The 26,631-nt window shown below is 42.7% G+C and overlaps 1 protein-coding gene across 3 annotated transcripts in view; it reads left to right on the top strand.

Annotated features, from left to right (window-relative positions):
* CXXC4 (CXXC finger protein 4) overlaps nucleotides 1-26,631 on the top strand; it is a 110,896-nt gene that overhangs the window by 78,197 nt on the left and 6,068 nt on the right. For 2 of the 3 annotated variants that reach the window (XR_008449724.1, XR_008449726.1), the window contains one exon: nucleotides 21,867-22,286. The exons of the other annotated variant lie outside the window; for it this stretch is intronic. The gene's annotated coding sequence lies outside the window, so the exon portion shown is untranslated. Of the gene's footprint in view, nucleotides 1-21,866; nucleotides 22,287-26,631 lie in introns of those variants that run through there. 3 annotated transcript variants of the gene reach the window in all.

The raw sequence follows: 26,631 nt of genomic DNA, 5'->3' as shown, positions 1-26,631 counted from the left end.
GCCTGTTTGCACATGGCCCCAATCCTGCTGTTGTCGCATGCTTCACAGAAAAGTTGGGAGTATGGGCTGTGCACAATGATAGAAATCGTGCAACATGCTTTTCTTATGGGGTTTTTGCTTCTTTCTAAAGCACAAATTTCAGCTAAGGCCAAAGGCTTTTAAAAGGTGAACTCAAAATCAGTCTCTGAATTAGTGAAAGTAAAGTAATTCCATCTTTTCTGTGGGAAATGAAGCAAAAAATGCATTGGCAGACATATCTGCTGGTGTTATTTAGGCTACAACTGTTTGCAAAAGTCCTCATGCATATGTGGCACGGAAAAGGAAAAAGCACCACAGGTGACCTGACCCCCAGCTCCAGCAGAAGGAGAGAGAAGGTCCTCGTATGTTTTGTATAGAAGCTCCTTCCTTTCCTGAGTTGCTGTCCTAATACTGTAGTAGTAGTAGTAGTAGAGAAATGGTATAGGAGGATTTATTTGCCCATACAAAACAAACTGCATCTTGTTGTAACTTACTTGAATAAACAGGGAGTAGTCACCAAACACCACTGCTAGTTTGCATACAGTCAAGACGAAACATGCTGTGTTGTGTGTTGCCTCCAAAAGGGGCAGCTTTTATCTTATCAAGCTGATTTGCAGCCCCAAGGCTGCTTCCCTGTTGCCCACACCCAGTAGATGTCAAGCTTTGTCCAAAACGTCCATCCACACCCTCAGAGAGCAATTTGGGATTTATAGCAGCTATAGTGTTTCCCTGTGACATCTGAGGACAGGAGAGAAAGATCAGGAACAGCCCAAGTCTAGCAGCAGTCCCCAGGCATGAGTCGCAGCCATGCATGAGGACCAGCAGCAGGGCTGTCTGTCTCCATCTCCGGTGAGAAAATCCAGCTGGGAACCAAGGACAGTCCCCCAAAGCTTGACAATTGCCATCACTACTGACCCTGCTGCAGCAAAGCTCTGCCCCATTGCTGAGGTTCTCTTACCTGAATAGTTTCTAGCCCCCCACCATGATCTACTCTTTCTGGGGTGTCTTACCCTACTTATAAAGCTTTCAGTTGAGAAGAGATATGCAGTGGGTCAGCCATGATCTCCAGCCTGGCTGCTGCTAGTGGATTGCTCAGATGGGTTCCCCACTGCCTCCTGGCACCTCTGCAGTGGTGGCCACTATCCAGGCTCACTTGGGAGATTGTTCCATCGCTTGTTTGGTCTTGGGGAGTTTTCCATATTTTTTAACCTAATTTTTGTCTGCTGCAGTTAAAACCCATTACTTCCCCTTCTTTCCTTGCTGACTAATGAGAATTAGTCCCAGTTGTCTTTATAACGTGCCTTAACATGCTTATAGACAGTTATGTGTCCCTTCAGCCCTCTTTTCTCCAGTCTGAGCATGCTTTTCTCTCACAGGCCCCATTTTCCAAATCCTTTATCACCTTTGTTGCTTTCCTGTGAGCTCCTCCCAATTAATCTTTAAAACAATGTGTGCCACACCAAAGCAGTGTGCCATTGCCTTCCTTGCTGAAGGAAAGCAGCATAATTATCTCACCCGTTTTTCCCACAGCTCTTCTATTAACCATTTTATTCCTGAGGTGCCTTGTCTGGCTGGCAGCATGCAAATCTAGGCTTCTCCAGAGTGCAGTAGAGTTTGACTGGCCAGCTGTTCAGCTAGGAGTAATTTTTATGAGTTCCTGCAAAGGCAGGTATCACTTCACAAGCAGAGTCCAGTCCCTGCCTTCCAGCAGACCTTGGCTTCAGAGCATGATGTGGAAAGTATGGTAACCTGTGAGAAGTTTTGAGTAGCCCCTGCCCCAGAGAGGATGCTCAGGGTGTCGAGGAGCTACAGGAGGAGCTGGTGACCCTACTACTGCCAGGGAAATATCTGCCACATTGAATGCCACCCCATCACCTGCAATGATGCTTCGTTGGTGTGTCTCTGGGGCTGCAAGGCACAATGGCTGCAAAACGTTTCCTGCCTCTGGCTGCTGGAAGTTGGTTTGAAATGACGTCTTCAAGGGCAGTTCACACACTTTGCAGAGTGCTGCTGCCTGGTCGCAGCTGTGGTGCCCAGCAAAGTCCATCTCAGCTGGCTGGATGTTGCATCTGTCAAAGAGCAGTGATGGTGGCTTGCATTGCTTTTAGGGTTTTAACAGTGACCTCTAGATCCTATAGTGAAACAACACTCTTTCCAGCATTTTCTATTGCTGTGCTACAGAGGTGGCTTTCATTATTCTCCATGCAGAACATCGACTTTGTTGAATCTCAGTACATTTCTTCAAATTGTCCCCCAAATGCCATGTTATGCTTTAATCCTGTCTTTCTTGATATTTGCATATTCTCTTTGGTTTGAATAGTACCTAAATAGGGGGTTGCTCTTAAAGGCATGGGCAGATTTGCATGTCTGACTATGCCAAGAGCTGCTAATGAAAATACCAACGAGCATGGGGGAATAAACTCGCCACCTGTGGAGTCTTGTTTGGCATCCTCATTCAGCCTAATAAAGAATCATTCATGTTTAATTGCTACATTTGATTGTTTAATTACAGTTATTTTACATGTCATCTTGTAGTTTCGTCTTGGCTTTAGACACTATCTGCCACCTTACTCTTTTTGAATAGTGGATTATACTATAAAAGAAAATTATTTTAGTCTAAGAATTAGGACTAGGGCTTTAAATTGTAATCAGGATTTTTTAAAATAATCTGTTCATAATACCCCTTATACTTGATGTTGTTGTATAGATTTAATTCCATGCTTTTTTCTATGCAACGAGAATTATATGAATTACTCCCTCAAATGCTTTTGCAGGGCCAGAATATGGGTAGCTTCATATTCTCACTGAAGATTTTTCAAATTAAGTTTACTTTGTTTAGATGCCAATTCATTTTAACCACTGCAGAATTTCTTTGTACAGGTTTAACTTGGCATAAAATTAGTTTATTGCAGGTTCACTTAGCTGGGCAATGTTCTGACGTCAAATCAATACAAATCTGTCCTAAACTTCAATAAGATGGTCTGCTTGCAAACCTGGTACCTGTTCGACTAAATGAATGGAAAAGAAACCAGGAATAATTCTCTGCTTCTTCAGTTGTGCCTTTTTATGCTCCCATCTTCTAAAGAAATGGTGAAGAGGTATCTACCAGCTCAGAGTACTGGTGCAGCCCCTTTCCTTGGTAGGTGGTTGGTTTCTCTTTGCAAGAAGGTCTCCCTGAACCTAAGTCGCAGGGCAGGTGTTGATGGACCTGTCCTGGGCAAACGGCTTCGTCATATGCTTCCCAATGGCAATCTGGCTACGAATCGCCTGCACCTGCCTTTCACTAGGGCAAACTCCCTTTTAAATATTGTGCTTGAGAAGTTCCTTCCAGAAGAAACGAAATGCCTCCAAGTCATCTGCCTATATTTTCTTTCTGTTTCTGTAAACCATACCTCCCCCACAGGGCAGACGTTGCCATATGGTGAGCAGTCCCTGCTCCCCTCTTTGCTTTCTGAGCAGGACAAGGTGTCACTGCCTTGCTCCGAGCCCTCCTGGTCTTGCATCTTATCTCATACCACGATGTGTGTAGGCTTCCTGCCCCCAGACTCCTATCCATGAGAACATGTTATGCCCGATCTTGCTGGTATGTGCACATTTGTCCTTTCTGATTTTTGTAGGCTAAATTGCCTTGCGTTTGGTTAGTCACTGTTCCTGGTGGGTTGGTCTCTGACAAATTTATGTAGAAGCAGCTGAAGAAATGTCCAGGCCATTTAAGGTCTATGTCAAAACCATATACCATTTCTATCATCTTTTCCTTTAACCTTATGATCTTCCCAACTCTTCATCCCAACAACTGGCATCCTCAGGCATTTTCCATTCCTTTCCTCCCTTGGAGAGTGGTGTTCCCCATGGTGGCACCATCTTCTCTACCACAGCAACATATAACCTAGCAGTACTCCTATCCTCCCACATCCAGAAATAAAAGACCAGGTGACTGCAAGCACCACACATGGTGTCTTGCTTTGCCTCTGGCTTGCTCGCCAGGAAGCAAATTTCCCAATGCTTAAACTCCCCTCTTAGACAAGTAAAGACAAACTGCTCTTTGTATGCCCTGACAGCTGCTATGTCAAAGGCTGCACTGATTCTCTTTGGACTGGGCTGCAATGAAACATTGCAGCATAGGGAAATGTGCCTGTCACAAATGATGCTCTGACTTTCAACGTTCATGTCTCCTAATTTTAGACACCACAGTAATTTTGTTACTTGGGTCATTTCTATGTGGCCAATATAGATATAGGAGGAGGAGGGCCTCCTTTTTACTCCTGCTTTTATTCCTGCTTCACTAATGCTTAAATCTGTCTTTGGGTTGGTTGCCTGGGTACTCTGCCCACCCAGAAGAGGGGAACTTTCTCAGACTAGTCTTTAACTGTGTTTTTTAATAGGAGAGAACTTTAGGATGTTAGCAAGTGGTGCCCAGAATGTAGAGAAAAAAACACAGAGAAGACATTTATCAAACCAAACAAAGAATGAATAAATGCAGGGCATTGCACTGTGTGAGGGTTCTCCATGAGAAAGAAAGGGAAAAATAAAGATAAGTGAGTTGAAGAGCTGCAGGACAGTTTAATGCTAGCTATTTACTTGCTTGGAGGTCCCATGGGATTTCCCTTTGGATGCGTCTTGAGCTCATTCCCAGAAAATTCTTCCCTTGCTTTTACTGCTGCCTTGCCTTTCCCCTTCTCACCTCATACAGCTAAGAAATGACACGCCACCTGAGTGCTTTTTTTTCAGGATAATTTCAGCTACTTCTTGCTCAGTTAAGATTTTTTAAAAGATCAGGCTCATGTACTCAAATCAGTTTAAAGTGCTTTGCAAGAATGTGGCACAGGAATACGAAATCATTATTCGTCATTTGACTAGACATAAAAATAATCCACACTCACAACTAGTTTCTTAAAATGGCCAGTGTAATTACAAAGAAGGCAGGAAACAACTACTATTTCTGCAGAGAAGGAGCATCTTACTGAGACAAGGCTACAGCAAAGCAGGCAATTTTCAGTTCTTTTTCAGCAAGCTTTCTGCATCCTTTCTTGCCTTTGCACTCACAGAAAGCCAATTTTCCATGTCCCTACTACATGTGAAATGGGGCAGGATTTTAAAGATACAGCTCTATGCCATCTAACTGTAGCAGACTAAAAGAAAAATGAAGTTCCGCACTTAGCCGATCCCTTCGCAATATTTCAGGGTAAATTAAAAATCAAAATGTCAAGAGGTTCAATATGTCAGTGGGCCCTTTGACAGAGCAGCTGCTTTGATGCCTAAATGGGTACTGTGCTCTTTTTAAAAACCAAAACCAAATGTGTGCAGCTGCTGCTTTTTTTCCAAGTTCAGGCCCTTCATCTTTGTATTTCTTTCATAATAAAATTAGTAAAATATTCTGGCTACTGTTCTACTTATTCCCAGAGCAGAAAACCTTTGTTTCACAGAACAGCTACCTGTTTGTTAGGATGGCTATTCTTCATTATCTGTGAAAATGAAGCTTGGAAATCTCACACTCTCCTTTCCACTGAGCAGAACTGTATTTGCTGCTTCCAATGTGTTTATCTTGCCTGGCCCTCAGCAAATAATTTTTCTGTTTTGCCATCTCAGTTTGTGTTTGTAAAACAGGAAAGATAATAAACGTTAATACTTAACTTCTTCATAGAGATGTGGTGAAGATTAATTAGTTCTTGTTTATACAAAGATTGGCAATAGTGATCTGCAGGTTTGCAAAACATTGGAGTGATTGCTATCACTGCTGTGCTTGACGAAACACAGTCAAGGACAGGAGCTGGTGCCACTGCAACCATTTACAAGACTGTTGATATATGTGGCCTTGGAGAAAATCCCCAAAACCATCTGCATCTGCACCTAAAACCAGGAGGAAATGCACATCAACATATTCTGAAATTGAGTTTGCAGAGCAGTGTTCTCAGGACAGCATTGTGGCAACCATGTTCAATTGTGGCTCAGCAAAAGCAGTGCTACCAACTAGTTGTAAGGGGATGATTTTGTCTTGATGGAGCCTGCAAGTGCGATTGTGCACCATTAGCACATGATGAGAGGAAGGATGTCCACGTACTGTGAAGAGGCTCGCTATGCTGCAGGGTCCATGTTGCCCCAGCCACATTGCAGGGACTGTGGTCACAGGGCCAGCTCAGTGCAGGACTAGTACTTTGAAAATGGGTCTGAGGCAGAATCTGGATTCTGAACTACAAAACTTGCTCTGAAATACAACTGGAGTAGCCAACCAGCTCTCAAGGTGCTTCCAGCTGCCCAATGGGATGCTTCTTGCCCAGCCACATGTCACTCAGTCTCAGCCAGCCAGCATGGGCTGGCATGGACCTCCTGTTGGAGCTCAACTTCTTTGCCACTTTGGCCATGGCATCCCTGGGGTCTCCATCACCCACCAGTGGGCATCCCCTGGCTCCATCACAAACCTGATAGTCTGCTGCAAAAGGCATACCGATAAGAAACCTGAATTGCTTGTTCAGTAACCTCCTAGATAGCATTAAACTGTCTCCTTCTGAACTTTGCTATCAGTGCAGTGATGGACTTAAACTCCCCACACACGTACACCTTCCCTGCCAGTCACTGTGTACGTGTATTGTTCTACGGCAAATTGACACCTTTGGCGCTCAGCCTGCTGCGTTACTTAGATACTTTCAGGCTGTCCAGTCAGCAGGTTAGGCTATTTTCATAGCAACACATCCACAGTGAATTGCGTTCTTCCCCACAGCTGCCCAATTTGTTCTCGGAGGTGCTTTTGAGCATGACCAGCTTTGTTTGCTGCAAGTGGGGCTGTCTCCGTACAAAATAACAGGAGGCTGTGCCAGATTGTACACCTTGTCCTCTGCATTCCTCACCTTCCCATCAGCTTTCCATAGGCTCTGGCTGCCAATTTTCACGTTCTTAAGCAGTTCTCTGCCACCTTGACAGCCACTCCTGCCCTCCTGCGCCTGCAGCAAAAAGGAGACATGGCATGTCCAAACACGGTGATGCAGCAAATAGTAAAGTCCCCCTGAGCAAAGTGGCGTCTGTGGCTGGTGATGGCAGTGATGGGCAGCTGGCAATGACTGGGTCTGAATGGTGCATGTTGCTGAGGGAGCAGATGAGATTTTTGGGGCTGAAGCTTCATTCTGTATTCCACTGTGGCCAAAGTGGTGCAGGTGACCAGCCGATACTGGCTGCAGGAGATGTTGGTCTTTGTGTAACTTGTGACTACTTTCATCAAATCAGCCAGTGACAACCGAATAGGATTTGTGGGGTTATTTTTCTTCTTCAGTAGCAACCAAAACTCTGTCAAGGAGAGGTGAATTCGGCAGAAATGTCTGAGATCTAGGATACTGATATCAGTATTACCAAGTGTAATAGTGATATTGGTAGCAAGTCCCCAGACCAGATAGTTGGTCCATTGTCGAACAACTGGGTATTACAGGTTCATTTGAATTATCATAGAATCACAGAATGAGTTGGATTGGAAGGGACCATGATGGTCATCTAGTCCAATGCCCCTGCAGTGAGCAGGGACATCTTCAACTGGATCAGATTGCTCAGAGTGCCCTTCCAACCTGACCTTGAATGTTTCCAAGGATGGGGTATCTACCACTTCTCTGGGCAAATTGTTTGTGTGTTTCACCAGCCTCACTGTAAAAAATTTGTTCCTGCTATCTCGTATAAACCTCTCCTCTTTTAGTTTAAAACCATTTCCCCTTGTCCTATTGCTACAAGTTTCCCCATCTTTCTTATAAGCCCCCTTTGAGTATTGAAAGGCTGAAATATGGTCTCCTAGAGATCTTCCATTCTCCAGACTGAACAATCCCAACTCTCTCAGCCTCTCTTCAAATGGGAGGTGGTCCAGACCTTTGCATTTTTGTGGCCCTCCTCTGGACCTGCTCCAACAGGTCCATGCCACTCCTGTGCTGAGGTCTCCAGAGCTGGACACATTACTCTTGATGTAGTCTCACCAGAGCAAAGCAGAGGGGCAGAATCGCCTCTTTTGACCTGCTGGCCATGCTTCTTTTGATACAGCCAGGATATGGTTGGCCTTCTGGCCTGCAACTGCACACGGCCAACTCATGTTGAGCTTCTCATCCGCTAGTACTCCCAGGTCCTTCTCCACAGGCCTGCTCTCAATCAACCTCCAGCCTGTGTTGATACTGAAGGTTGTCGCAGCCCAGGTTCTTACTTTGTGTTTCCTTACCTTCAGGCCTTGCTGCATAGTTATATGTTTGTGCTGGTCCTCTTTAGCAGTCTGCTTGCTTCTCTGTTAGCCTTGTTTCTGCTGCACGCCTCCCCGTAGGTAGAGACTACCGCCATCTGAATAAAAAATGCAGCCCATGCTGACTGCTCAGTAACTCCTTTCATATTGCAACAAAAGCAGCACTGATAAAACTTTCCTGTTCTGTGAAGATATAATTTCTCAGCAAGGATTTTTAACAGCAGAGGTTTAGTTGCTATGCTGGGTAGTTATGCCATTAAGGTCAAAGTCTACAAGTTTGACAGTGCAAGGCCAAAAACAGATGCCGTGTGATTTCAGACTATAGACATCCACTTAGTGGTATGAGCTTAAAGGAAGGCTGTTAATGGGGCAATTTGCACTGCAAAGTATACACAGGTGGTGGTGCAATAAGACAGGAGATATCACTATTGAGATTAAAATTTACATGTACAGCCTAAATTGGGATCATATTTGTTTGAGAAAAAATGGTACCCTGGGAAAAATTACTAAACAGCTGATAATTTAATATTGACTGTGTCCAGTAAATATTCCCCTGGTTTCCTATTCTCTGCTAAGATTAATTTTCTGTTAAAAAAAAATCTGATCAGAACTGCATTGAAGGTGCAACAGCAGTGATTTTACATGACTTGAAGATATATGTTGCACCTTTGAATCACTACAGGAAAAGCCAGTCAGAAGGGAATGATAATGGCCTGTGGTAGAAGATTTGCAAGAAATAACAACTATTCTTTGGTTTGGAAAGGAGTTATTTTTATCTATTTCTTTTCTGCTGTCAGTCAACAAAGCCCTTTCCTCACTTTGAAAGTGCAGGCAGCCTTTGTTTCATGCCTTTAAAACACATAGGATGCTTCTGGTTGAACCCTGTGCTAATTATGATTATTGCTGGTTTGATTTCTTTAAAAAAGTCCAGAAGTAATGATGAATGCTAGCACACCATGTGTTTTGGTGTTATAAACCTTGTTAACAAGATTAATCTCTGTCCTGCCATATTTCTACCCTGTCCAACGTGACAGATAGCCCCCTTCTCCTTCCCCTCCCGCTTCTATCTATTCCTGCTAGATCAGCTTTTCCCATCACAGGTGGAGCGGCTCACACACACTAGCTCTCAATGGTTTCTGGTTAGTCCTTCACCAGTCATTTTGCAGTATCGCCTTCCTCGCTCTTTTACTACCATCACATTAAATATTCACTGCTTCACAGTGCCTGTTAACTGCATGGTTTGCTACTAATACCTGACTCTGAATGGAGACATCTTACTTGGAGTATTCCCAGCATCATCTGCTGCCTTTCTTTATTTCCATTTCTAGGAAGGGTTTTGCTGATATCTGAGAAGCAGGGGAGGAATCTGGATATGGTTGACACAAATCCCAGAAAACATTTTTCCGTTTGCCTTTTGCGCTAATTAGCGCAGACTTGGTCAAAAGTGTTCTGAACTTTTATTTATTTATTTTAGTCATTTCTATAGCATCTATCACCATGACAGCAATGTGCTCCAATGGCAGGAAATTAAAACACATAATGCAGGCAGCTAATCAAATGCAGAAGCAAACAGAAGAATTTTGCACAGAGCCCTCGGTGTTGCTACAGTCCCACTTTGACAGGCAGATGAGTTTCTCTTTCTGCAGGAAAAAAAAAAGATGTTTTGTTTGTTTCAAATTCCCTTTCCCCTTCGAAGCGTAAACGTGAAATTACTCTATCTTCCTCTGTTGGGATGTCTTATTTATTTTCCTGCCAGTGGCTGTTAAATAGATGATGTTTAATTATTTTCTGGCTTTTATTCACGGTTTGCATAGATCAGTGTGGGGATTATGGTAGGACTGGTGTGGACTAATCAGCACTGTTGAGGCGCAGCCTGGTTTTAGCAGCTCTATTGCCTCCATGGCCCAGATCTGTCCCCCCCATAGCTGCCCAGACTCCACCAGCCCTCCCCTCTGTGGTGTGCTGTCTCTTATTAACAGCCTTATTTCACCCTTTCCCATTCTGGGTCTGCGCAGGGGTCAGAAGGTCTCAGCACACATGCAGAGGCTGAACGCTGTCTCAAGGCCATGCACTGAGCTGCCTGCTCAGCTGTGCAGCGGGGCTGGTAAGAGGTTTCAGCGGCCAGGAAAACCTGCTGAGCAGAGAAGAGAGGTTAAATCTGTCTGGGTAAAAGGGAAACACCAAGCCAACAGGGCTATGTTTTATTGCTTTGCCTTCGAAGCAGCAGGTACCAGCAGAAAGCGATTGGGAGCTTGTTTCCTTGGTTAGGAGTCACTAAGCTAGGGAGTTGTTAAAGTTAAATAATTCCTTTAATGAACAAAGACTGAAGGACTGAAACAAGATGAAGGCAGGAGGTGCAATGGGGCCGCAAGAGCCACAATCTCATGGACTGGTGGCCCGCCAGCTTGCCCTCTCCTCTCCTCATGGAGCAGGGACAGAGGCAGAAGAGAACCCAGCAAGTAAACAATTCTCTGCAAATCTCTCAAATCTTTGAAAAATGTTTGTTTGGCAGGATCCAAACAAGATCTCATGTATGGATTTCATGAAACTTTTTATTTTAGCAGCATTTGAACACAAGTGTTACTGCACTTCCCAGCACGTCATGTTTTTTCTTCAGTTTTCTCTTTCTGGGCTACAGCCAATTCCTGTCTCAGCATGTCGCAGCTTCTTCCATGGACATCGTTCACACGCAACCTCAAAACCCTCCAGCCCCAGCGTGCGGCAGTAACGAGTGCCAAATCATCAGGTCAGCTGGTGGATGGCTATATGTGAGTAGCAGAGTTAGGGCTAAAACTCTGCTTGTGTGATGCCCTTCACTTTAGATACCAGACTACGCAGTGCAACGCTCACCTCCCAGCACACAAGATTTTTCTGGTATGAAGTGGCTAGTGTATAGTTAGGGCAAACGTTTATGATTGCATCTACATCTTTAAGTGTGCAGTACAGCTGTGTGATGAGAGCAGTGTTTTGGGCTTCAGGTGTTCAGACAATGGGAATGTTTAAAATTACCATTTAAAGAAGAGTACTTTGGAAAAATATTAAGAAGAAAGCTATTTTAGAAAATTATTAAATAGAATGAATGTCAAATAAACCATGGAGACAGCCAAGTAAAAGGGTAACAAAATAATTTTGGGTTCTTTTTAACCTTGATAGAGACTCTTTGAGCTCTTTACTTAAGGTATCGCATATGTTAATCACATTCTTGACTCTGTTAAAGATTTCAGTCAGAAGTCTGCTAACTTCTTTTGAACCCTTTCATCAATTCATCACCTCATACTGGAGTCTTCAGATTATTTGTTTTGGAGGCAATAGGATTTTACCAAAACCAGTCTTTGTATTATTCTTCTTGCACCAAAATTAGCTTTTATTTGTATTTTTTTTTGAGTCAACAGTTCAAACAGCTACATGTACCTACTACAGAGTATCCTAATGGAATCCTTTCCTAATAAACTTTCTCTAGTGTTGAAAACCGAAATGCATTTTTCTTGATTAGTGCTGATAAAATGCCTGCCATGTGAGCAAAGAATGACAAAAAGCTTGAGTCCTTCCCTGTACCTAGCAAATCCATGTAGGTGGTGTAGATTTTTTTTTGCTTTATTCCTGCAAGCTAAGTCTGGATTTCATAGATTCATTGAGTAACTCATCTCACAAATCCACTTACTAACATTAGCGGTCTATATCCTCTCAAAATAAATACATCCCTTCCACGTCAGGTTGTAAACTTGGGTGTGTTGTGAAGCAGGAGTTGGTTTTCACTCTCCAAAGGACCAGAATGATTCAAGGGGAAAGGAATCAGACCACAGGTGAAAGATGCTCCACAAAGCCAAGAGATCCATTATTTGCCCACCCATCCAGATACATACAGGAGAAATCAATTAACCAGTGGGGATTTTTCATCAGTGAATTACAATAATGAATGCATTAGTCTCTTTTTTATTTCTCTATCCAGATTTTTGAGTTATTTACTTGATATTAATTACTGAAAATACCTCACTATTTTGCTAAAACCCTTGTACCCAAGTAGCATTTTTTCTTGCCATAAGGGCACAACAAGGTTAAATACCAAATGCCACTTGATGTGATTTTGCAGAAATTTTGGGCATATGGAGCCATGAAAGCACCTGAGGTCGTCATCAGATCCACTCGGCATCCGTAATCAGGAGAAGCTAGCTGATTGTCTTTGCTTTGCATAACTCTGGATTTGAGTAGTAACCTTAGAAACTATTCATGCAATAGCATCTCAAAGAAACTTTCATTTTGTGTACAGAATGAGGCAGTCTCTCCTTGTTTTGAAAACTGATTTTATACCTGGCATTTTTCTCGTCTTTGTTTTACATTTGTAGGTGCCAGTCTAGAGGGTGCTGTTTTAATTTTTTTCTTTTCCCCGCGTGCTTGCTTTTAAATGATTTGTTGGTATTGATGTATTTTAAATGGCTAAAACAGGGTGTAAAGGTGTAGTCTCATTGATTTGAGACTGTGCAACCATGGTACCTTCATCTGCGAAAACTGGAAGATAACTCAGTTTCTGAAGTAGTGAATTTGAGCTTCTGAGTGCCACTCACTATCAGCCATGTTCAGACTAAAGCCTATTTCTCTCTTTTTTTTTTTTTTTTTTTTTTTAATAGGTATAAGTTATTCTCTGGGCTGCAGATACTTAAAGTTTTCTGTACTTGGAAACAAATCAAAGTTTGTTGCCCAGTCATCTGAGGAGTATAACGTTATGAACCCTACTCTGAATGTTGCTTTGGCATCCTGTATGAGCATAATTGTGCAGCACCTTTAAACAACGAAAGTAACCCCCAAAAGTTTTTTTGTGGCCTGGGGAATGGGTGGACCTCATAAGGACCTACTAAGAGTAATGGGCTTTAAATTTCAGCTCTGTTCTCTGATCCACAAGGGCAATTTCTCTCAACCTGAACCCAAAGTCTGCGGCAAACTGTTGTATTTAAGAGCCCTTGGGAGAGTATTTCATGGAATGGAGATTAGAAAGCAAGAACTGAAAACCGGAAAGTGCTTCGTGGTGTCTCTTTAACAGCTTAGGATTGATTCATTTTAGTATTTGTGTTTGGGTCATATTCACTGCAGCCTCACAGATCAATAGGACAAAGGAGTCCCAACTCTTTTTCATGCAGCATATGGGAACGGGATCCATTATCTTTAGTTCCCAAGACTATAAAATGTCTAATAAACTCAGCAACAAGAGTGCCAGATTCGTGCGGCACTGCCAGCTGCTCTAGACTTGTTGTCTATTAAGCTATGCTTTTAGTTTCATTATTGATGGGGCATGCTGATAGTCGAGCAAATGTTGTTGCTTGCAGATTCAAGGCACTTTACTAAAGTATCAGTGATGTTAGAGGGCTGAAAGAGGCTAAAAGTAACAGAAAAACAGTCAGAAATAGGCATTTACAGAGTGAATTCATGGTTCAGCAGGCTTACTCTCTTTTGGAAACTAGGAGGCCTCCAAACTTGTGTCTATGAGCATGTGTGCCAGAGCAAGAAGGAGACTCATCCATGGGAGATCAGGGGACATATTAGGAGAAAAGCCATTTAGTAGAAGTCCCATTCACTGCAACACTCTCCCAGCCTATCCCCATCTTCCGTCTTTTCTTTTCTCTTCTGCCAGACAGAATCTGGATCAGAAAACAGAAGAAATCCTCAGTTCACTATGTAATTAAAAAATATTTGCTCATGATCTCATAAGCCTCTTTTCCCCATGTTAGTATGACTTATAAAGGTGGCTTCAGCTGCTGCGCCTCCTCTTGCAGGGAGGGAGGGAAGGTTTCATGCTACAATGAGAAATCAATTTAAATTCACATGGGCACAGTCAATCCTTAATCATGTCAGCAAACTCAGGCTGGCTGCAGGAATCTGAGTAGGAAGTTCAAACGCCTCAGTGGCAAATGTTCATCCTCTATCACAGAACCCAACTCAGGGTTTCCTTGACCGTTAATCTTTTACTTCAGCATTTTTCTCAGTCTCTTTCCTAGCTGTTTACATTATGTCTGCCCCCTGATTTTCCCACCCACTGCTCTGTGGCTTCTTCTATATCTTCAGAAAAAAATCCTTAATCACTGGAAACGGCGCAAAACATGATCTTGCAGATGGACATTTTTATGGCGGGTTCTGGGAACAGCTTCCTACCCTGTTTTGCTTGCTTCCTGTGCATTGTCAGTAGGGGCATGTTGCAGTTCCTGACCAGATTTTCTTTACTCCTCTGGGACAAGGAGATCAAGCACAGGTAGCAGAAGTCAGGCAACACTTTAAGTTTCTAATGCCTTTAGTTTAAGTGCTTCAAAATCAGTAGCAGACACTCAAATGAAAGCAATTTAATATGAGCCAGCATTCACAACTTCCACTTAACCCACTGATAATCAATACCTTTCATCAATCTCTAGATACTGTTCCTTGGAAAGACAATTCTGTGTATCCCACGAGCAGGACCAGTTTCTGTATCTTGGACATCTTGGACAAGGGAAAACAAAATTTGTAGCATTAACATTCTTTTGAGCCTTACCTGGACTAAGACCTGTATAGGTGGTGATTACAGTAGCTATCACACATGCTTGCAGCTAAGCTGCTCTTGGTTTGCAAGTCTGCTGTCACTGCCTGCTGTCTGCTGGCTCTTTACCGTCTTCTTAAGGCATTTCCAGTCTTTCAGTCTTTGTCATCAATAACTGTAGCACTAGGAAAAAACTGTTAAATGCTGATGTGTTTCTGCCAACATTTCTGCCACGAACAGAAAGAAAGAAGCTCATGACCCAGGATTTTCTTCTAAAGAAAGAGGACCAGAGGTTTTGTGCAAACTACTTTCTTCAGTTATTTAAAATTTGATGTAATTACTGGGTATTTACAAATATTCTGGGGAATAATTTCTGGGCTTCCCTACTCTTTACAGCTATTAGAAATGCTAAATGATGACTTTCATGGAAATGAGGGAGATAGCAATGACACGTTCGACAAAAACACGACTTCTGCTTGGTGAAGATGTATATCCTGAACATAAAGCACTAAGAGGTGGAAGATTCATTACTTTCATTGATACCCCGTTCAGAGCTTTTCACTTTTCTTAAAATGCATTCCTGCTGTCTCATATTTGTCTGTCTCAAACTTCCAGCTATGGGGTCTTATTGCCCGCGTTAAAGAACTTCACAGTTCCCACTGTTTCATGAAGGTAATAGCATGTTGTAATCAAGCCACCTCTTGACCTTTTTTTTGATAAGATAAACAGATTGTGTTCTCTATGTTTCTCCCTCTAAAGCATTTTCTCCAGATCTTAAACTCTTTTTGTGGTACTTCCTGTGGCTTTTTCTGTGCAGTCACCAGTTTTGCTACATCCTTGTCTGAGTGTTGCTAGGAGCTGGCCTCATCGAAACTATATGCAACCTAAAAAGCCATGCCTGAATCTTCTTACGTTCCCCAATTTGTATATAAGGATTATTCTACCTCTTTTCAGTGCAGCTTTGGCCTGGCAATCTGTGTTCAGTTGCTTCTCCATTATGACCTTAAAACCTTTGCCGTTATTGTGGGATTACCCTGTTCCCCATTTCTAGGAGTGGCCTTCACTCATCCCTACCCTTTCCTCCTGCCTGTATTTAGATGCAATTCATCTGATTGCTTTACCAAGTGTTGCACCATCTTCCAGTTGATTTACAGTTTCTCAGAGAGACTTTTAGAGACAAAACTAAAATCTAATATAGGATGCTGATCTTGTGCCTCTTGTCCGAGCTTCGCAGAAGATTTGCCCAAGGAAAGCACTGTGGTCCATAGAAGATCATACAATGAATCCCCCAGGCCTGTGTCCTTCAAGCAATAAAATGGGAAAGAAATGATCTCTTTGTCTCCATCAGTGTATTTGGTTCTCTTGGATCTATCCTTGTGACAGACCTATTGCTAACTGTCATACCTTTTGGATTTCATGAAGAGTCCTGGGAGGAAAATGTTTTCAATGCTTTGGTCACTTCTGATCTGCAGTGGAAACATTTCTGACTGAATCCCACTCAAAAATACCTCGGCTATTGATCCATTTAATATAATCATTACTGATATTGTGGAGTGCTTATTTTTTAATCACTGTGCTGTATAGTACTAAGTGAGGAATCTGACAATGGAAGGAGGACTGCTATATCACCAAATCCATCATCAAAAAGAAAATATTTTTTTGAGGCAGGGTTTCTACTTTTAATAATGCAGACTGACATTAATTATCACTTAAAATCTGTATCAGCACTTCCATTTAGTGTAAGAATGATGCCAGGAAGATCCTTCAGCAGTAAGAAAAATGTAATGCTTCCATGTTCGGTCCCTGACAGTTGTTCTGGTGTTGTCTGCAACCACCTACAGGTGTTGCTCTGTGATAGAAATGGATGGTATTGCCCTCTCCTTTTAAAATTCCTTGATTTTCTAATCAGGTTTGCATGCTCAAGCCTTTTTTTTTTTTTGCTGCTCAACTCCGCTTTATGATCATGGCAGGGTGATTTATTAAGGACTTCAGGAGGGAGACACAAGGGTCACAGCCACACCGCTCTTGCAGGACCGACTAAGCCCCCCTCCCCGTCTGGCTTTGAAGCTGCAAAGCAGCTATTTGTGTAATATGCAATGGCATCGCAATAAGGCACTCACCCATTAAAATGCTTTCAATGCTTGTCCTTACGACTTAAATAAAGGCTTTTGGTTTTTCAGCCAAGGGTTTTAGAGATGCCTGTCTCTTCATTTGTTTTTTGTCCTTTGAATGTTGTTATTGCTTACATTTCTTAAAGCGCCACGAATTGTAAGCCTGTGGCTTGCAGTGAAGGCATGCTGGTAAATGATTTCTAGAGGGTCCCACAAATCATGTTGCATAGAGAGTAACCCCTTCCCTCACAGCAACAGTCATCATTTTGGAGCAGCATGGTCTTCAGGGGAGCTAAGCTGTCCTTTCCCTGCTGGGATTTAGGAAGCCAAACAGTAAAAGGCAGCTAGAAGTGACAATAAAGATGCAATAACAACCTGGCACTTAAGTTTCAGTAGGGCTTAAGGTGGTCTCAGAGGAGCTCTTGCTTAGCATTGGTATTGTATTGTGACATTCACAGGCATCTGTATATTGTTTTAATGCTTTCACATATGTGTATATATATATATATATAGCCAATATATAAATAGGTTAGCAAGGAGGATTAAAAGGAAGACAGAAATTTCTAACAGTTAAATGAACTGCAGAATTCTACACTACTAATTGTGTTCTTGGCTATACCAATCCAATCAAACCTCAGAGTGTTTGCAGCAGACCTGAGACCACAATTTGCCTCTGTGACACCAACCTCAGGACTTTTCAGCCAGAAAGCCTTAAGCACCTCCCTGGAAACACATCACATATGACGCTCCACAGGGCACGTGGCAATGCCCATGTGTGCAACAACTGCTTAAAACTCAGTCAGCCCTCCCAAATATGGAGAAGGAATGCTCTTACCCAGCTTCCCTCCCAGCGGCTGGTGCAGCTCCCAGTCATCTGTATGCACTTGGCTAAAGGCTATCAGTGTAGGAAGTTTGGATATCCAACTTGGTGTTGGCTGGATCCAGCATACAGTGAATATGAAGGGCTTGTAAAGTTCCTTATGCTGCTTTCCTCTTTCTCTTGTTCTGTGCATTGATCACAGAATTGCAGAATAATTTAGGCTGAAAGGGACCTCACTGGTCATGTAGGTAGCACAAAGTAGCACCAAGCAAATCTGGTTGTGGAAAGCCTTGTCCAGAGGATGTTATAATGTTGCTGAGGATGGAGACCACAGTCTCTGTAGGCTCCTGCTCCAGTGTTTTGACTGCCCTTCTTGAGAAAAAATTTTTCGCTAATATCTTATCTTGATTTCCCGCATGTCAACTAGCATCCATTGCCTCTTGTCCTGTACTGGTACCTCTGGGAAGAGTTCAGTCCAGACTTTTCTTTGCTCAACCTTCTGGTAGTTGCTCCAGGTCAAAAAATCAGAGCCCCGTATTTTGCCAGCTCTGTTGATTTTAATGTCTTCAAAGAGTTAATGCAATAAAACACCACAAGGAAAACAGTTCTGATGCCTAGAAAGAAATGATTTTCCATACAGTGGAACAACTGGATTAACAGATTACAATGTAGACAAAATATTTTACCAAGTTGCCAAATAGTAGAAATTTAAATATTTTTTGGTTTTCACTAAATGCAAAGTTCCTCTGGGGCTGGGAGGGGGATACTTAATCAGTGAGTTATGTCCTCTTAAAAATAATCAAAACATTGCTGGAGCTATAGACTAATGTCTTCAAAAGATTCACAGTCTCCTCAGTGGTAAAGTGAATTCTAGACACTGTGATACTCCATCTGATGAGGACACTTAGCTGTGATGGGGTGGAATAAAGTGCTTTATTATACTAAAGTGAACCATACTGCAAATGTTGAGGATATGGTTAATGCAAGTACAGAGAAATTACACAGTGTCTGTTTTGACTTTCTGATTTCCTCTAATGGACACACAGCCTCCAGGCCAAGCACTCGGAGAGTTTTGTGCCATTCCATTTTCTCTCATTAGCTAGGCTTTTCCTCCAAAGTACCTGGCAGCAGCAGCTCATTCGCAAACCCCGCGTTTACATCTGAGAATTTAAAGGGCTCACCTCCCACATCCAACATCCTTCATCTCAATCCCATTTTCCTTTAATGATGCATTAGCCATTTTAACATGTTAACTGATGTCACTTGTACAGTGTGGGAAATGAAGCAAAATTGACACCTCCCTGTGGGGGTTTTCCTGTGGAATTTGTTTGTTCAGCATTCATCAGCTATTTTTCTCTCTTTAAGAGCCACCTTAGGTCCCTGTTTAGATGCTTTGTCTTCGGTGAAGGAAGCACACGGTGCCACTGATGGGGAGGCAGCAGGTCAGCATGGGCAGGGCCATGCTGCTCCTGCCAGAAAACAGCTTTCCAGGTGTCAAAAGCTGCTAGGGAGGAGTGGTATGTGAGACAAATTCCCTAGGGGAAGCACACACCACACTCCCGTACATTCAATTAGATGGTCCTTGACTGGCACTTGACTGGCGCTTTATAAAAGCCTTTCTGTTTCTGTACTGCTGTTGCTGATTTGAGCTTGGTTTTCTGTTTTGTTTGTTTGGTTTTCCAGTTAGACTGGCTGGGAAAAACATGTAGGGGAGCAGAAGGACTATCGGGGATAAAGTCTTGGGTTCAAGTTAAACACTTGTCCATTTCACACACTGGATAAGAGGTTTTTTTTATCTAAATATTCAACGTATACATATGTATATATCTATACAAAGAAACCGCTTGTCCCACAGCCTCTTTTCCTGCTATTGCCCCCATTTCCTCCATCTGCCTTCCAGTCTCTGCCAGTTTATGTTGAAAACCCACTGAATCCCCAGCCAGTGTTAGACACTCTACTTCACTGCTTAAAACTCTCTTCTCGTCAGTGCCTAGACTGTTTGTTTTCCCTACCGTACTGAACCGGGCTTGTTGCGTGAAGCTGAGTTATTGCAAGAGTCTGGCTTCCAATTTGTCTTGGTCTTGTCCAGGCAATGAGGAGATGCATGCAAAAATAGTCTCCTAGGAAAAGTGACCGTGGAAAATTCAGCTTAAAGAGCAATAAAAGAATTTACTGCTGTCACGTGGCAACCAACAGGAGAATTTACATCTCCTACAGCAAGCTCCCTCTAGGGGCATTTCCATCCTCAGGAAAGGGAAAAGCGGTCCTCAGTGAGGCCACCTTGGAGGCCAGCACCTCCCCGGGGGCATGGCCATCTTCACCCATCAACCAAGGACTTCCCTCACTGGGCACACTTGAGTACTGCAGCATCTCCTGCTGAGGTATTGCTTTCCGGCTCTGGGAGACAAGGTAGCAGCAGCTCTTTGCTTGGAGTTCTTGCACACCAGCCCATGTAAGGGGCAAAGGGAATATTCTTTCCCTGGCAGGCATGGTGGTTTTCCCAACCATCCTTGCCCCCTTTGCTTCCCACAGCTTTACCACTCCATGTCCTGGGGATTTCTCCTCTGTCTCCAGGTAATTTTCCACTTGTTGCCTCATTGACCTGCAATAGTTCTCAGAGGACTCTTTTCTCTTCTTTCATCTGGGTGCACCTGCTGTTTCCTAGCTCCCAACCCAAAATTCAAGGGTAAACCAACATTCAGACTTGCCACCTTCAAGAGCTGTCTGGTTTCCTAAGAAGGTTCCTCCTGTGTGCACAACTTCAGGATCGCTCCTTGCATCGCTCCTTGCAGAGCTGGACAAGGGCCTCAGCGCTTATTGTTCCCTGTCACTGGCACATAAGCACTCTGAAGACTTGACAAGTTTGTATACAGGCATCTTTTCCTGTAAGCCATTTCTCCAAGGTCTTTGTAATTTTTGTTTCAGGTTTTTTCAGTCTTGAGCTCTTTTTCCTGCTTTACGTCATGCTTTCCATTTTAGAGATGTCAGATGATCTCTGATAAACTGACAGTATGTGCAGCAGCAGCAAGGAGGTGAGGTCCATTTTAATGAGACTAACTCTACTAGGTAGTGAAAACTGTGCCTCGACAAGCCCCTAGATCTTGTTTCTTTTTGCACAGCGTCTTAATGGCATAAAAGGATTTTTACACAAATAAGGAAAGGCAATTCCCAAAACAGAGCTCTTTCAGTAGCCATTGAAATGGAAAGTTACTGCTGAGAATTGCATGCTCCCCTTTAAGAGGTAAGCATGATCAGAGAAATCAGTATTCTCTTGGCTCTTGAAAACAGCATGAAATATTTCTGAATAAACAGTGTGTTTGCTTCGGGTTCAGCATTCACCAGCAGATCCTGCAAGCACTCTGTTTCCTCTTTGGCTGTCTGTAGGAGTCTGACTAACCAAAAGCAGAGGGCTGGGTAGAAAGCATGAGAGAAAGAGCATGTGAGAGAGGACTGAATTGTGGCGGGACTTCAGTAGATGGAATCCTGCAAACAGATATGGAAAGAAATGCTAGTTATTAGAACGCATGTACCCTAACTTTGTTGCGGTGACTTTTACCATCTCTTGAGAAAGCTATTGGTACAACCCCAACTCACTGGCAAAGAGATTTAAACACAATTATAGACAATTTTACCCCTTGCTTGCTCAATACGATCTACTCCTTCAGTGGCACAGGCGGAGTTTGGACGCTCATGAGGTAGGATCAGTAGAAACATATACCAAAGTTCAAAAGAAACATGAGGGTGTACCACAGTACTCTTCAGTCCTTTGTCATTTTAGTCAAGAACTTAGGTGCCCTTCATTTCCTGTGTAGTATCATTCCCTGTGGATAGAGTAGTCAAGCAAACACAAAAACTTTCAGTGCTGTTACCATATTGTAACTAGCGTGTTGGTAGGTAACTAGATGCAAAGGCAATTTCGTGTACGTTTCAGGACTGTATTTATTTTCTGACTCCCCATGGAAGTTACTGCTCACTCCTACCTGCAAGGCAGGTCCGAGTAACATGGCACATGAAGTTGATTATGGTTGAGTCTTTAGTCTTTCAGGCAAACTGGGCTCATACTTCATGCTGATTGCCAGTATAATCCGGCTGAATTTTGGTGAGGTAATTATTGTTCAAATAGGGTCAGCTACACAAAGCCAAGACTACTGATAGCTATTTTCTAAGATTTGCTGTGGTCAGGAATGCCTGTGACATCTATTTTTTTTTTTTTCAATTCAGATTCCTACAGAAACCAGAAAGACATCTTCACTTAGGCCTTCACTTAAGGAATTCCTTACCATGGGATAGAGGCTTGAACTGCAATATGATTATGTACAAACTTTTGGCAATTATGTGGTACACAAAATACATTATGCACACTGGCACCGGCTAAATACAAAAAGACACGTAGTCCTGCTCCAAGTTGCAAATAAACCTCTCTTTCAAGGGTTTATTTTTAACCTAGCCACCACTAGTTTAATATGCTCTAGAACATCTACAGAGAAAATTTTTCCAGAATATATTTTTCAAATCTTGCTTTCCAGGGAAGTACTTTTTTATCTAGTACTCTTTCCTAAGCTATTTTTGGACCCCAGTGCATGAATTCTAACATCTTCTAGGCCACATTGTGAAAAAGTGAATAGATGAATAAGAGATGTAAAATACTCCAGACTGCATACAAGTTATCCAGTCCTGTTTGCCTGTTCTCTATTGAAATGTGGATTTAGCGATGATTTGTTCAAGCCTGTGGAAAATTTTATTTAGCTATATATTAAAAATATAATCAAATGTTCTGATCTTAACTTGTACTTCTGACTACAGATGACTCTTGTATGTTTTCAGCCAGATCTGGACTATCTCTCCAAGGTAACTACGATATCTTCTTGAGTTTACTCTTTGTGAAAGTCAGATGTATTTAAACAGGTGTATGAAATTCTGTAAAATAAGTGATGAGAGGATATTAAGCAATTTTTAAAGGCCTGATCAGAATAACTGTGAAAATGAGGTCAACAGTAATTTGATGATCATTCCATGTGTTAATTTTGACTTCAATAATACTAGATACTAAAATGGGTACCCAGATAAGAATTGTAAACCTTGCATTTAAGAAAAAAGAAAGTGTGAACCTAAAAACACATGCAGATTTCTCCACAACTGTGAGTATCCAATCTTTACACATCTGATCAATAGCTTCAGCAGTGGGAGACGTGTGTGATTTATTCACCCTCAGATCTTTCTAAGGAAGGCAACAAAACAATATTAAAGTCTCCTGTTGCTGGTCAGTGAGTAGGTGGTATTCGCCAAGGGAAGATCTGTAGGGCTGTGTTGCGATAGCGCAGACAGCCGCAGCTACAGGTACCTTTTCAGATTAAGGTGAATGGAGTAAAGTGATGAAGAATGCTTTGATTTCCATCCATCAGGATGGCAATTAAACAAAAGAAATAGAGCAGCTTGGCATGCACAATGGCCAGGGCAGTATCAGCTCAGCGCTCAGTGGAGTGTGTCTGCATGCACCACCAAAGTGATACTAGAGTGGTGGCAGTGAGATGGACTCCTTATTGTGGCGCTGACCCAGCCGAGAGACCTTGCACTCCTCTCTTCAGACAGTTAAGATGGATAGCTGCAGCTAGGGCTTTTTCTGCACTAAGGGCCCTCCTATTGCTCCTTTAGAGACCCTAACTGTTGCTAGCAGCAGCTTGGGAGCAAAAAAGCTCAGGGCCTTTGAGTACCACAGATCTCATCTACAGCCATGAAACAGCAAGGAAATGCCAGAGGCCATATGGAATACAGCTGGTGGCAGTTACTACCCAGGCCCCTCAAAACAGCTCTGTAAATGAGTTAACAGCGTCACAGCAAATGCCTGTTTGTGCTTTCTGGTCCTCATTGCAGGGACGCTGCACCTAAGTTTGTACCACCTTGTACTATTAGGCATCACAGATTTTCGGTAAAACCAGTTATTTATCACCCCCTCTGAGGAAACTGGTGAGTGCCCTGCCTCACCAAAGGACTACAGCATCCTGGTCTGGCCCCTCAGACCCTGCATCCCAGTGGGAGCCTCCAGCAGGTGCCCTCACACCAACAGCTGACAAGATATGCAAAGAGTGCCAGCAAGACAAAGATTACAAAGGTGCATTAAAAAGCTTCTCTGTCCTTCTCAATGCACAGTGGCAGATCTCTGATGGGTTTGAAGCCCTAAAATGAGATCTCTGCGTTCTGGTACTGCTTGAGCCTCCACAAAGGAGATGAAAAGGAAGAATAAAACATCTGAACAGCCCAATCTGGTCTGAACTGCTTGCATTCGTTACAGCAAAGTCGGATTTCTTGTGGTTCCTCCTCCATATCCTCCTCCTCAGTGGTGGCAGCAAGAAGCTTGACACTCCAATTACAGGATATTCATGTTAAACAGAGAAGAGGGACAGCTAGTTGGTTGCAGACATTTAGCACATGGCATTCAAGGCTCCATGCAGCCAGCAGAAACCTGGAGGAACAGATTGAAACTACTCTAATGGTCTGGCTCCTCACAATTCTCAGGTATAGGCTTAAATTATCTCCTAGCAGTCAGTGTTACACATGACTTAAATCAGGGTCCAAATGTACTCATTTCACTAAAGCGACCATGAAATGGGAGAGGTGTCCCAGAGGGTGGAAGGGGGCCCATCATGTGGGTTTGTGGCATACTATAGTGAAGTGCCTTTTTTCCATGCCTTTCTCCACCCCCGACATCTGCCACTTGGCTGTACCTCCTCTCTTAACCCGCCAGTACAGGGTCTCAGGTAAGGAGCACCACTTGCTCTATTCATTTACAAAACCCTGCAACCCAAATACATTCAAAGGCTTGTGCAAAAGCATTTGATGCTTGTGGCTCTGAGACTGCTTTCTCATTTCCAACTTGAGAAAAGTGTTTCTCTTTTTTTCCTCTCAGATGGAAATGGTAATGCAAGCTAGGAAAAATGTCATTAATAATACAAACTGGAGACCTTTGGGAGAAAATTTTAGTTTTGAAAAGTGACTACTCTGCATGAATATGTCATGCCATCAGAAGTTTATCCAGATTTTCTTGATTCTTCACATATTCATATATTTCTCTTCTGCCACACGTGGTCTTTTTTCCTTATTTAATTAGGGTATAATTATAAATTCATACTTAAATTAGAAGAAATAAATAGTGATTCATCCCCTTAATAGGCATTTTTCTAGGAAAAATATGTCTTCCCTCAGATATTGGTTTTCTTCACTTTTTTTGGCCTCTATTTTTAATTTAAAGGTACGTCTCTTATGTTTTATTCACTAGGTAAAGGAATGCCTTGGCATGAAAACTTGTCCTGAATCCACTGCCTGCTTGACATATAGATACAAATTCTTGAAATATGAGAGAAAAAGGAGATGGTTGCAAGAAATAAAAAAAAAAAAAACCAAAAAACAAAAGAAAGGCATTAAACCAAGCACAGAGGCATGTATTAATCCTGTGTGGGTGCCATTGCATGCATTGGTTCCTAGGAGCGAAGCACAACATCTTCCTTGGCAGGCTGAGAGTGACAGACCTCAACGATGAATCTCTACTGCCTTCTAGAAAGGCAAGGCCCTCCGTTTTATCTCTAGATTGATCCTGACCAATTTGCTGCAAGCAGATCCTGCTTGAATTTCAAATATTGGGTGCTGGTATCTGCAATTGGTCCCACACCGTAAATCACATGCTAATATTTCTCTGTCTTGAGTGGATGAGAATAAACATAATCAGGACGTGGCCTTGAAGAAACCACTGTGGCTTTAAATCTCTCTGGGAGCAGCAGCAGTTTAGGGAGAAGTGGCTGATAAAGCGGATTAGGGAATTCTAGAAAATTTAAAACCTGCTCCTTTCTGGGACACACAGGCTCTGCCCAAGGCGACATTCCTAGGAAAATTAGGCTGCTGTGAAATTTATTGCCAGGGTGCAGAATTTACATTTCAATTTCTCTTGTCACAGTCCCAACTGTGGTCAGATCCTCTCCGCCTGCCTTAACCAATTCCAAGCCCTGTGCACCTCTCCTCCATCACAGTCCTGTGCAGTCCCCTGCCCCCAACCCATTCCCCCACTTCTCCCGGGATCTTTGGCAGGGTGCTGAAGACAACCACAAAGACGTCTTCCAAAAGTTTAAGGAGAACAAGGTTAACTGTGGAGCGTTTTTTTGCAGAGGCTGGTTCCTGCTACTTTTCACTATACTGCTGCCACTTTTCACTATATTGCTGCCCATCTGGCCACAAAAAAGGGGTCTATTTTTCACCCTACAGAAATTCAATATTTTTCTTCATTTCCAATAAATTATGCTCAGGGGGTTAGCTGAGAAGAGGCAGACACAAGCCAAGCCAGGTGATGACCATCTCCAGATTTGCAGGAAAGGACCCATCATTGTCTTCCAGGAGTCAGCAGGGCCATGGAATAGAGTTGTCCAGGGTGACACCACCTTGAGGTGAACAATAGCTTGAGGTGCAAGGGTGGAGCATAAATGTTTCTGCAAGAAAAGCTGCTAGATTTTCTTTTAAGAGACTGATAAACCTGCAGGCTTCTTCAGAAGCAGCTTTTGATTATCATTGCTGACGATATTAGAAGACATCTCTGGAGCCTGTCCTTTAAAAAATGTTTCCCTAGCTCTACTTGAAAACATATGGATTGGGAACTGAAGTGAAAAACTGATGTTTTACTAACTTTCTTGGCATGACAGAGGCTTAGAAGATGATGTGCCTGTTACTGGAGGTGCATTTTTAACAGTAAATGAAACCAGACTGCATAAAAATTCAAAATACTAGACTGGTAAATGTGGATAAGAGAAGAAGCTAGAATAAGAAAAAGGGGCTGGTTAAAGAACCAAATGAGAAAAGATGGATTAGACCTAAAATTGTGGTGAATTGGAGCAACTCCACTAACTTCAGTGGATCTATCTTGAGTTGCATGAACTTACTAAAGATCTAGACGTATACTAGAAACTAATACTCATGGTTTCACTAAACTGAGTCTAACAGAACATTT

Source organism: Cuculus canorus, chromosome 4 (assembly GCF_017976375.1).
Source record: "Cuculus canorus isolate bCucCan1 chromosome 4, bCucCan1.pri, whole genome shotgun sequence".
Taxonomy (NCBI): Eukaryota; Metazoa; Chordata; class Aves; order Cuculiformes; family Cuculidae; genus Cuculus; species Cuculus canorus.
Note: the sequence above shows the minus strand (reverse complement) of the source record. Positions and strands in the feature narration are given on the sequence as shown.